Raw genomic sequence first — 12,315 nt, forward strand, 5'->3', positions numbered from 1 at the left:
CCGAACCACGAAAGGGGTCGTTTGTTGTACTCTTCCATATCTTTTAGGGTTCTGTTTAATAAGACTTGGTAATTCAGGGAATAAAGTGTCCCCAGATTAGATGGGATCGTTACCCCTAAATATTTTATTGAGGATGCCTGCCATCGAAACGGGAATTTTTCTTTTAGTAGGGCGACTTCCTCTATTTTAAGGGAGATGTTTAGCGCTTCTGTTTTGGAATAATTTATTTTAAAATTGCTCAAATTTCCAAATCGTTCGAATTCTTTTAGTAGTGAAGGTAATGTGATCAAAGGTTGGGACGTATAGAGCAGGAGGTCATCTGCGTATATAGCCGTCTTAAATTCCCTGTCTCCAATGCTCAGACCGTGTACATTGGGGTTCTGTCTAATGGCCACTGCAAGGTGCTCCATAACAATGACATATAGAAGGGGGGATAAAGGGCACCCCTGACGGGTGCCGTTTCTGATTTCCACCGGATCCGAGAGGGCCCCGTTAACCCGAACTCGTGCCGACGGTCTAGAGTACAAGGCCATTATCTTACTCACAAAGTTCGGGCCTAAACCAATTTGTCTTAATGCTGAGTTCATGAGTCCCCAATGAACACGGTCAAATGCTTTTTCTGCGTCTATTGAGAGCAGCCCTAGGGGCTCCCTTCTCGACGCGGCTCTGGCTATTAGGTGAATTGTTTTGGTCACATTGTCGCGGGCCTCCCTACCCTGCACGAACCCAACCTGATCTGTGTGTATAATGGAGGGCAACAGAGGTGCCAACCGGCTAGCCAGTACTTTTGCGAAGATTTTTACGTCAATATTTATTAGTGAGATCGGGCGGTAGTTGGCTACCATTGTTTGGTCTTTACCATGTTTAGGTAGAACTGTGATGTGGGCTTCTAAGGATTATGGGGTGAAAGGGGACGATTCTGATACCGAGTTATATACTTTTGTGAGGAATGGAGTGATTTGGGCTTTAAAAAGTTTATAAAAAGCAGGAGAGAACCCATCAGGTCCCGGGCTTTTACCGCTTGGGGAGATCTCTATCGCTGTGGCCACCTCCCCCTCCTCGATTGTCCTGTCCAGTCCCCTGGCATCTTCCCCATCTAATGCAGGGAGAGCTGTCTCTGAAATGTATGACTCAATTCGGGCCTGTAATTCACCCGGGGCCATATCTGAGAATGTGCCCCGTATATTGTATAGTTCTGCATAGTATTCTTTAAAGTGATTTAAAATTTTTGCGGGGTCTTGCGTGTCTGAGTTTCCCCGAGTCTTTATTTTAGTAACGTGCGAAGCTTGATTTCGTGGGTGTAATAGCCGCGCAAGTTGTCGCCCGCTTTTGTCCGAGTGATTATATAATAGCCTTTTGAATTGATTTTGAAACCTAAGAAGTCTACAATCCAGTAGCTTTCTTAATTTGTCCCTTGTTGTTGTCAGATTGGCTAGAATATCCGAAGAGGGATTATTTTTGTGTGTTGGCTCTAGTGAATTAATCGTTCGGAGAAGTTGGGCCACCTCCTGTGTTCTCTCTTTTTTGATCCTTGTCCCGTGTTTTATTAGGATTCCTCTTATTACACATTTAAATGCCTCCCACTGAAATGGTAGGGGTGTAGAGTCCGTCGCGTGGGTGGACATAAAGACGTCCATTGTCTCCCTTAGGTCTGTTACACATGTTTCATCTCTTAATAAGGAATCGTTGAGCCGCCACGTCCACGCCCTGTTTGGGTAGTCCGGAGGGGAGATCTCCAGGAACACTGGAGCATGATCAGACCAGACCGCATTCCCTATAACCGCGACCGGGTGCCACGAAATAACTCTTTGGCTGACCAGAATAAAGTCAATGCGACTGTAAGTCTGGTGGGGATTAGAGAAGAATGTGTAATCTTTATCTGTGGGGTGCATGATTCTCCACACATCAACCATGTGGAGATCTGCTAACTTACGTTTTAGGGCGCTCAAGCGTCTCTGAGGTATGGCGCTCCTCCCCGTTGACACATCCATTGTGGGATTCAGTGCAAAGTTAAAGTCTCCTCCCACCAGCACCTCCCCCTCCGCGAATTCTGATAGATCCTTTAAAAAAGAGCAGCATGCATTAGTTTGATTAATATTTGGTCCGTACCAGCCCGCGATCGTGTAGACCACCGAGCCTATTTTAACTTTTAGCAAAGCATATCTGCCTGTCTCGTCTGTCTTAGAGTCTAAAACCGTGTGGACCAGGTTTTTGTGTATTGCGATTGAGACCCCTTTCGATCTTGATTCATTGTTTGTGCTGTGAAGCCAATATGCAAAGTATCTGTTATGTAGATTTGGTATGTGGCCAGTTTTAAAGTGCGTTTCCTGAATGATGAAAATTTGAACTCTTTGTTTGTGCATCTCATATAGGATATGTGATCTCTTTTGGGGCACGTTGAATCCCCTAACATTCAGTGAGCCTATTTTTAACCCCGGCATTCTATCCCAGCGCAGCACTATCTCCTAAGGTAAAGAACACTCCGGGTACTAGGGGATTAACACAGGGAAGAGGGAAAGGAGGGGGAAGAAAAGGTTATGGTTATAAGTGGGGAGAAGACTAGAGTTCCTTTAGGAGGAAGATGAAGGTAAAAAAGGAAAAAGAAAAAAGAATACAAGAAAGTCAAGAAGTCAGCACTTCGAGTCCACCTCTGTCTCCCTGACTTTCCTCTAAGGGTGGGTCAGAGGAGAATAAAAAAAAAAAAAAACTTCAAATTCTCGTCTTCCTCGAAAGGAGGGTGATACTTTTAACTAATCCTCGCAACGTGAGGAATAGAACCCTCTATAGAGGTTGTACTTTCCAAGGAGAGAATCTCCCCCCGAGCCAAGAACTTTCAATATATGTAAGCTTAACTAAATATTATTGCGAGCATTTAAACCGATGCCCCCTACAGGTGTCAAAACTATATAATGGTACCAGTATTTGCTGTTGGTCTTCCTTTGCGGATCATGTTATCAATGCATATATTTATACACTTTCTTTATTATGAGGGAGCGACGGTCCCTCTCCACTTGCTCCTCCGCTCTTCTGTGTTACTCCTAGGTTTGTGCTCACAGAGGCCGGTCACAGTGGGGCCCTTAATGAGAGGCAACTGCCTCTAATCCTTAGAAAATAAGCATAACTGGGTTGTCTTGGGACGTGTGTGACCGGCCTCCGCAGCCCGACCATCAACAATAAATTTTATCAGTATAACCGTGATAAAGACCACTCGCTCAGAGCCTCATTCACTACTGCTCCATTTCCTCTCGTCTCATCCTTCTCCTCGGGTCTCTGCGCCGTTGTGGCTGCGGGTGATTCGGACCATCTGCCTGCAGACCCGATGGTAGCTCCGGCCACTCTGTTATCTGGACCCGCGGTAGATTCAATGCTGCCTTAAAGTCCTGAAGACCTCTGGGATGGGTAAGCATATGCATCCGGCCCTCTTGGTGTACTCTCAGACGAAATGGGAAGCCCCATGAGTATGGTATATTGCGTTCCCTGAGGACGTCTAGCAATGGCCTTAGAGCTTTCCTTTTCTGTAGGGTCCATCTCGATAAGTCCGGAAGGATCTGCAGGCGGGTTCCCTGGAAACGAACATCTCCCACTGCCCGAGCTTGGGTCATTATAGAGTCTTTCACTTGGTATCTGTGGACTCTGCAGATTACATCCCGTGGGAAGTTTGGATCCACGGGTTTAGGGCCCAGGGCTCTATGGGCTCTATCCAGCTCCAGGTGTGCCTCCCCGGGGGAACCGAGTAGGGGGTTAAAGATTTCTTTGAGTGTTGCATGCAGCTCTCCCGTGGGTACCGATTCTGGGAGCCCTCTGACCCTTATGTTGTTTCTTCGTCCCCTGTTTTCGGCATCGTCTATCATATCCGCCAGGTAGTGGAGTTGAAAAGAGTGAATAGATGTATCCTCTTTTTGTGTTGTAATTTGGGCAGACAATGTGGATGCAGCAGCCTCGATTGCTGTGACTCTTTCACCCCAGTGCTGGACCTCATCTTTCAGCATTGTCAATTCAGCTTTATAAGAACTTTCCAGTCTTTCAACATATTTCTCCATGTCATGTTTGGTTGGGATGTTTCTGATATGAGCAGCCAGGCTTTGAATATCCATGGCCAGTGTATGGCCCCCTAGAGCGGCTCTGTTGTCTGTTTCAGCTTCTGTGCTTTGGAGCTGTGGAGGGAGCTCCCAGCTTGTTATTATATTGGTATGTGGCATTATGATGGTATCTGCTTTCTGCCCCGGTTCCTGGTGTGCATTCATGTGGGGTAGATTAGAGTGAGAGGGGGGGCTTTGTTGGGAAGAGCTATGTGGTCTGCTGTTTGCTCCTTCATTCCCCTCCCCCCTCAGCACATTCCTGTTCTCAGCAGTTATCTCACTCTGTGTGCCAGCTCCTGTCATCCAGGCTTCTATCTTATCACTGTTTAATGTCAGTGCGTGTGGCTGCTCTGCTTGTCTCCTGCCGCCGCTGCATGAAACAATTAACCCCTTCTCCCTCCCAGACAGAGACTCACGTTCAAGTGGTGACCTTTGTGTTATCAGCAGCGTCTCCTCTGCACTCTCGGCGCCATCTTCCCTCCACGTGGGCACTGACTCACTGCTCATCGGAGGTCCCTGCAGCTCCTGATTCACTCCACCGGAGGCCTGTGGGGCTGTGCTGAGCATCGCTTCTGTCCCCTGCCTGTCTGCAGCACTCCTCAGGGACATGCGTGGGTGGATGGCCTCTGAAGCTGCTGCACGGTCTGTCATGTCTGCCTGACTGGGGCCTGTCAGGTATCTGGTTATGTCTCCCGTTGTCGCTGCAGGTGGTCTAACGGGTGCTGCTTTTGATCTCTGCCTCTTCCTGACTCCCATGGACTGGCTTTGATTGTGTTTACTGCTCTGTTTCTCCGTTTATTCTTGGCTCGGGTCAGGAGCAGTGCTCACATGCGTCTTGTCTCCACCATGGCCAGGCCACGCCCCCTTTCGGCTCTTTTTTATTGAGGTATTCTTTTACCCACCCAGGGACTGCTCTTGGACGTCCCAATTGTCTGGGTCTCCCAATGGAGCGACAAAGAAGAAGGGAATTTTGTTTACTTACGGTAAATTCCTTTTCTTCTAGCTCCTATTGGGAGACCCAGCACCCGCCCCTGTACCCTTCGGGCTGGTTGTTCTTTTGTGTACACATGTTGTTCATGTTGAATTGTTCTTTTGGTTCATGGTTTTCAGTTCTCCGAACATCCTTCGGATTGCATTTACCCTAGACCAATTTATAAGTTTTCTCCTTCCTGCTTTTGCACCAAAACTGAGGAGCCCGTGATCCACGGGAGGGTGTATAGGCAGAGGGGAGGGGTTACACTTTTTTAAAAGTGTAATACTTTGTGTGGCTTCCGGAGGCAGAAGCTATACACCGGACGGACACACGTGACCAGAGGCGGCCTGTCAGAAGCTTTTCAGCAGACTCTATCTGGCTTCTGGTGTAAAGATGGTGTGGTGTTTGGGGATCAGGATATCCCGGGGGTCGGCTCCTGCGGGGAAGCTAAAGGGGTCCCTGCTCTGCGGGGTGGCTCGGCTGATGGGACTAATGGCTTTTTTTTTTTCGTTCCAGTTTGCGGCGCAATGACTACACGGTTCAGGTGAATGTTAACGACTACCTTGACATTTACTGCCCACATTATAACGATACGATGGCAGATCACCGGATGGAGCAGTATATCCTGTACATGGTGAATTATGAGGGCTACCACTCCTGCAACACCAGCCATGGCTTCAAGCGCTGGGAATGTAACCGGCCGCACTCCCCACACAGCCCCATCAAGTTCTCGGAGAAGTTTCAGCGGTACAGCGCCTTTTCTCTGGGGTACGAGTTCCACGCGGGACACAACTACTACTACATCTGTAGTATCTACAACTGAGAAGTGATCATTGGCGCTGCTCAAATAAACCCTATTTTCCTCTATTGTTCTCTGTCCGGTGGATGGACATCCCCGGTCCCCTTACAGGATCCCTCCTGCTGATACTCAGTTGAACCCTTCAGTTGTTCCTCCTGGTATTTTAGTCTTAATTTTTACATTGCACCCATTCTTATTGTTTTTTTTTCTTTTTCCAGCAACACCAACCCACAACCACCGGCACTCGTGCCTGAAGATGAAAGTGTCCGTGTGCAGCGCAACCAGTAAGTGTTTAAAACCTGGGACCTGGGGGGATGGTGATTGCTTACTGTTGTCAGGACTACGTCAGGCGCGTGGTAATGGTGTAGTCCTTCCCCCGCAGCGGCTCATTCTGGAGAGAAGCACGCTCCCACCCTGCCCCAATTCACGATAGGACCAGAGGTGAAGATTGAAGACCTAGGTGATTCTGCTCACCAGGGCTGTGGAGTTGGAGTCGTGGAGTCGGAGCTAATTTTGATGGAGTCGGAGCCGGAGTCGGAGCTAATTTTGATGGAGCCGAAGTCGCAGCTCATTTTGATGGAGTCGGAGTCGGTATAAAATGAACCGGCTCCGACTCCTAGAATATATAATAAATTGGGCACAGTAATGCAATGCAGAATGTGTTGAATATTTTTTCATAGGAATTTGGGAAAGTTATGAAATGTCCTATAAATGGCTGTTCTGTTCCTGATCTAAGGCTACATTCACACACAGCGTTTTTGCTGCGTTTTTTGAGGATACATTTGTCAGCTGCAAAAGCAGATCAGCTTTTTAAAAAACTGCATCACCTGAAAGGTTTTTGAGGATCCTCACAAAACGCTGTGTCTGAATGTCCTATCTTGTCACCCATTGCCTTTGCTGGGATGCCCAGAGTCACTGCATTTCACTCAATTATTTTGCCATCAATATTCGATGTTTGTAAAGAAGAAATAAATTGTTAGCAAGACACTGGCAGTAACAGATAGTAAAGCTCATCACAGCAGCCAGCTTCTCCAGGCCTTAGTGGAAAAAGTTCTGCAAGATTACCAACTCAAAAAAGAACAGGTTCTTGCTATTGTAAAGGACAATGGTTCAAACTTGATAAGTACAATTAAACTGATGAATGAGAGTAATGAACAACAGCTAGAAGAAAATTTAGGATTTAGTATGTGTGAGATGGAGCCACAGCGCTGCTCATGTAACGGAGGAACAAACAGATATTACAACAGAAGAACAGCAAAATGATACTTTAGGATTAGATGATCTTGTTGAAGCTGCTTCAAAACACTTTCCTATTCATCACATGCGCTGTGTTGTGCACACGCTGCAGCTGGCAATGAAAGAGTCTGCAAGACCGGGACCCCGGTTTCACACATCCGGCTTTTCACCGGTTTGGCGGATGCGGCGCACTCCAGTACAGTGTATACAGTACAGTGGCAGCGCGACAAACGCCGGTCACATGCTGTCATGTGACCCGGAAGTTGTGGTGTTGCCACTGTACTGTATCGTACTATACTGGCGTGCGCCGCATCCGCCAAACTGGTGAAAAGCCGGATGTGTGAAACTGGGCGGACATGCTGGAAATCTAATTGGAAAAGTGAGGAAGTTGGTTATTGCCGGCAGAACCCCTAAAATTGATTCCATCTTGAAGAAATGTGCTGGGAAAGGGGCAATTGTTGATCAAGCCACTCGGTGAGGCAGCACTTATTTAATGACTGAGCGATTGCTTGAACTAAAATCATTTCTTATAGATATGGTAAACCCTCAAGTAACCTTAAATGAAGGTCATTGGACACAGGTGGCTAAATTGAAGGAATTGCTTAATCACCCATTTACCGTGACTAAAAAATTACAAGCTGAGGATTGAACTCCTGGCATTTTCATATGGGAGTGGAAGAACTTGCTATTTTGCCTGTCCCAAAGAGGAGGTTTAATCGCAGATGGCATTTCTGCTTCAATGAAACGGAGAGATACACAGCTATTGGAAAATAAAATTCTTCTGACAGCTGTTTATGTGGACCCAAGTCTTCGTATACTGCTTGATGATCAACAGCTTACTAAAGGAAAAGAAGCTTTGAGTGAGGTAGCAGTTAGGATGAGCGGCTACAGGACTGCCAGGTGCAAGAGGACTTGGGTCCTGACAGTGCTACTGCTGCCATATCTTCATCCTCATCATAGTATCATAGTATCATAGTTTTTAAGGTTGAAGGGAGACTCTAAGTCCATCTAGTTCAACCTGTAGCCTAACATGTTGATCCAGAGGAAGACAAAAAAACCCCAATGTGGCAAACAAGTTCCAATGGGGAAAAAATTTCCTTCCTGACTCCACATCCGGCAATCAGACTAGTTCCCTGGATCAATACCCTGTCATAAAATCTAATATACATAACTGGTAATATTAAATTTTTCAAGAAAGGCGTCCAGGCTCTGCTTAAATGTTAGTAGTGAATCACTCATTACAACATCATGCGGCAGAGAGTTCCACAGTCTCACTGCTCGTACAGTAAAGAATCCTCGTCTGTGAATATGATTAAACCTTCTTTCCTCAAGACGTAGCGGATGCCCCCGTGTTCCAGTCGCAGGCCTAGGTGTAAAAAGATCTTTGGAAAGGTCTCTACTGTCCCCTCATATATTTATACATTGTGATTAGATCCCCCCTAAGCCTTCGTTTTTCCAAACTAAATAACCCCAAGTTTAATAACCTGTCTTGGTATTGCAGCCCACCCATTCCTCTAATAATCTTGGTCGCTCTTCTCTGCACCCTCTCCAGTTCAGCTATGTCCTTCTTATATATCGGTGACCAGAATTGTACACAGTATTCTAAGTGCGGTCGCACTAGTGACTTGTACAGAGGTAGAACTATATTTTTTTCATGAACACGTATACCTCTTTTAATACATCCCATTATTTTATTAGCCCTGGCAGCAGCTGCCTGACACTGTCCACTAAAGTGAAGTTTACCATCCACCCATACACCCAAGTCTTTTTCTGTGTCTGTTTTACCCAGTGTTCTACAATTAAGTACATAATCATAAATGTTATTTCCTCTACCCAAGTGCATGACCTTACATTTATCTACATTAAACTTCAATTGCCACTTCTCAGCCCAATCCTCCAATTTACATAAATCTCCCTGTAATATAAAATTATCCTCCTCTGTATTGATTACCCTGCAGAGTTTAGTATCATCTGCAAATATTGAAATTCTACTCCGCATGCCCCCAACAAGGTAATTTATAAATATGTTGAAAAGAAGCGGGCCCAATACTGACCCCTGTGGTACCCCACTATGAACTGAGACCCAGTCCAAGTACGTACCATTAATAACCACCCTTTGTTTCCTATCACTGAGCCAGTTTTTAACCCAGTTACACATATTTTCCCCTATCCCCATTATTCTCATTTTATGTACCAACCTTTTGTGTGACACCGTATCAAAAGCTTTTGAAAAGTCCATATACACAACATCCACTGCATTTCCCTGGTCCAGGCTTGAACTTACCTCTTCATAGAAGCTGATCAAATTAGTTTGACAGGATCGATCCCTCATAAACCCATGTTGATACTCTGTCATAAGGTTATTTTTCTTGAGATACTCCAGTATAGCATCTCTCAACAAACCCTCAAGGATTTTACCAACCGTAGAGGCTAAACTTACCGGCCTATAATTTCCCGGCTCAGTTTTTGTCCCCTTTTTGAATATTGGCACCACATTTGCTATGCGCCAGTCCTGCGGTACCGACCCTGTTATTAAGGAATCTGAGAAGATGAGGAGTTTAACTTTGAGAAGTATTTGGATGACATGAAGCAGCAAAGTGTTGCCGGAAGGAAAAAGATTTCCCTCCGTCTCCTATAGCAGCAGATTGGCCAGATTTCAGTAAAATGTTTCACTTGCTCTCAAAGAAATAGAAAAATTCAACTGTTCATCAAAACTGACTGTGCATGAGGCAATTCCTTTATACCCGGAAATTGTTAGAGATGTTGCCCATGTGGTTATTGCTTTGCCTCCAACCCAAGTTACTGTAGAGAGGATGTTCTCTAGCCTTAATAGGTCAGATCAGGTCATCTGTGAAGGAGGATCTGATGGAGGCAATTCTATGTCTTACAACAAATTCATAGACTACACAAATGTTATTTACTATGTTTTTGTTGAAAACTGTTTTTTGCCACCTACATAGTGTTATATATATATATATATATATCTATATATATATATATATATATAGATATATATATATAGATAATGCACTATGTAAGTGGCAAAAAACATTTTTCATCAAAAACATACTAAATATTTAGCATAATGCTCATATTTAAGTGAAAAATATATTGTAGTATAATGTGAACATCAGACATTTAATCATTTTTATGATACAATAATCAAGATATTTAGATAGAACATAAAATATATTTATTGTAATACAACTTTAGAACACAAACTAATAAATTGTAAATATGTAATATATATAATATATAATTATACAGTGTGTGTGTATATATATTACACAAGATATATATGTAGTCTACTGTATATTACATATTGTATTACATATTTACAATTTATTAGTTTTTTGTGTTCTAAAGTTGTATCCAATAAATATATTTTATGTTCTATTAAAATATCTTGATTATTGTATCATAAAAATTAAATGTCTGATGATCACATACACATGTTGATGTCCTACAATAAATTTTTCACCTAACTATAAGCAATATATGTAGGAGTCGGAGTGGTGGAGTCTGAGTCGGTGCAAGGGAAATTGAAGAGTCTGAGTCGAAGGTTTAGCTTACCGACTGCACAGCCCTGCTGCTCACTCGTGGTGCGCTGTCTCCCCCTGCAGGATGGTCGACTCATAGCAGTTTCTCACACTTCACATGCTGGTGTCCGGATCATATTCTACAGGAGGTGCCCATAGATGCAGATCGGTAGTTGATGACCCGCAGAGTGGTCTCGTGCCTCATCCATGACAGGCCATCACACCCATCAAATATGGTAGTCTGCAGGCACCTGCTACTTGTGCCCGATGTCGTCCCGAAAGATTCGGAAATTGCAGCCAAGTGTTTGACTGGATTAGTGATTGAGCTCTGACTACCCGGGACTAAGACACCAGCTTCATTGCTGCTGTTGGAACGTAGATTGGATTGTTCCTGGCCGGCCAGATAATCACACGAGTTGCTTCCCTTCATCGTGTTTAGCTGTTATTGCCGCCCGCACGACGGTGTCACAGGGCGACTCTGAGCTTAATGTTTTTGGGCTCCCGAAGACACTGCTGCTCCTGTCATAAATATAAACCTCCTTGGGTGTTGTGTAAGTAAACCCTTGTCTAATGTGCATCTTGTAGGCGGCCGCCATGTATATTGTGACCTACATACTGGACGGTCACCTCCATCTGCTGTCTCCTCTTGGCTTAAATGTACTTTTGTGTTCAAGGGACATGTTGTTCAGTCTCGCTAGTCCCCTCTGGTGTTTAAGTCCTCTGCAGACATCACATGGACGATCCCACTCGTCTACCTTCACTCTCCACCTTCCTACATCAATCACCTTTTTCACGCTCTACATCCCCTGACTGACTCGGCCCATGCCCTCCGCCTACCTCTGACTATGACCTCGACCCCTACCCTCCACCCATATCTCCTCGGACTGCAACCGGGGCCCTTGCCCTTTGCCCGCATCTTGGACTGGGACTCTGGCCCTTGCCCTTTGCCCGCATCTTGGACTGATACTCTGGTCCGTACCCTCTGGCCGCCTCTTGGACTGGGACTCTGGTCCGTGCCCTCTGCCCGCCTCTTGGACTGGGACTCTGGTCCGTGACCTCTGCCCGCCTCTTGGACTGGGACTCTGGTCCGTGCCCTCTGCCCGCCTCTTGGACTGCCACTTGAGCCCATTTCTGCTTTACTGTTGGACACCAGATCTTGCTTTCCTCCATTCACCTTTTCCCTCCTGTATTTCAGGTAACTTTAATCCAGAGATCCCCAAGTTGGAGAAGAGCATTAGTGGGACGAGCCCGTAGCGAGAACACTTACATTTGACGGTGGCCGTCTCTCTGCTCCTAATGACTCTCTTGGCGTCTTAGTTTTCTTGTTTCAGGCTGAACACCTCGGAGAAATGAATGCAATCTCCACATTCAGAACTCTGTAAGGACTGTGCAGGTTGGGGAGCGGCTGATGGGAGGAGGAGCAGCGTCCTTAGGCTATGTGCGCACACTGCGTCTTTTTGACGCTGCGTTTTTGTGCGTTTTTGGCCGCTAAAAACACACAAAAACGCTGCGTTTTGCTGCGTTTTTGATCTCTGCGTTTTGCTGCGTTTTTTTATCAGTGAACAAAAAAAAAAAGGTCTGATGTCATTTCCTTCTTCAATGTGTTCTTCATTCTCCACTAGTGTATGCAGAAGAGCAGACAGCTGCAGAACTACAAGGCTCAGCATGCTCCATCCAGGACTGAATGCT

The 12,315-nt window shown here is 45.4% G+C and overlaps 1 pseudogene; it reads left to right on the forward strand.

Annotated features, from left to right (window-relative positions):
* Nucleotides 1–5,445: 5,445 nt before the first annotated feature.
* On the forward strand, nucleotides 5,446–11,943 carry LOC142257688 (ephrin-A3-like; annotated as a pseudogene).
* Nucleotides 11,944–12,315: the final 372 nt, after the last annotated feature.

The sequence above is a fragment of the Anomaloglossus baeobatrachus genome, chromosome 12 (assembly GCF_048569485.1).
Source record: "Anomaloglossus baeobatrachus isolate aAnoBae1 chromosome 12, aAnoBae1.hap1, whole genome shotgun sequence".
In the NCBI taxonomy this organism is placed as follows: Eukaryota; Metazoa; Chordata; class Amphibia; order Anura; family Aromobatidae; genus Anomaloglossus; species Anomaloglossus baeobatrachus.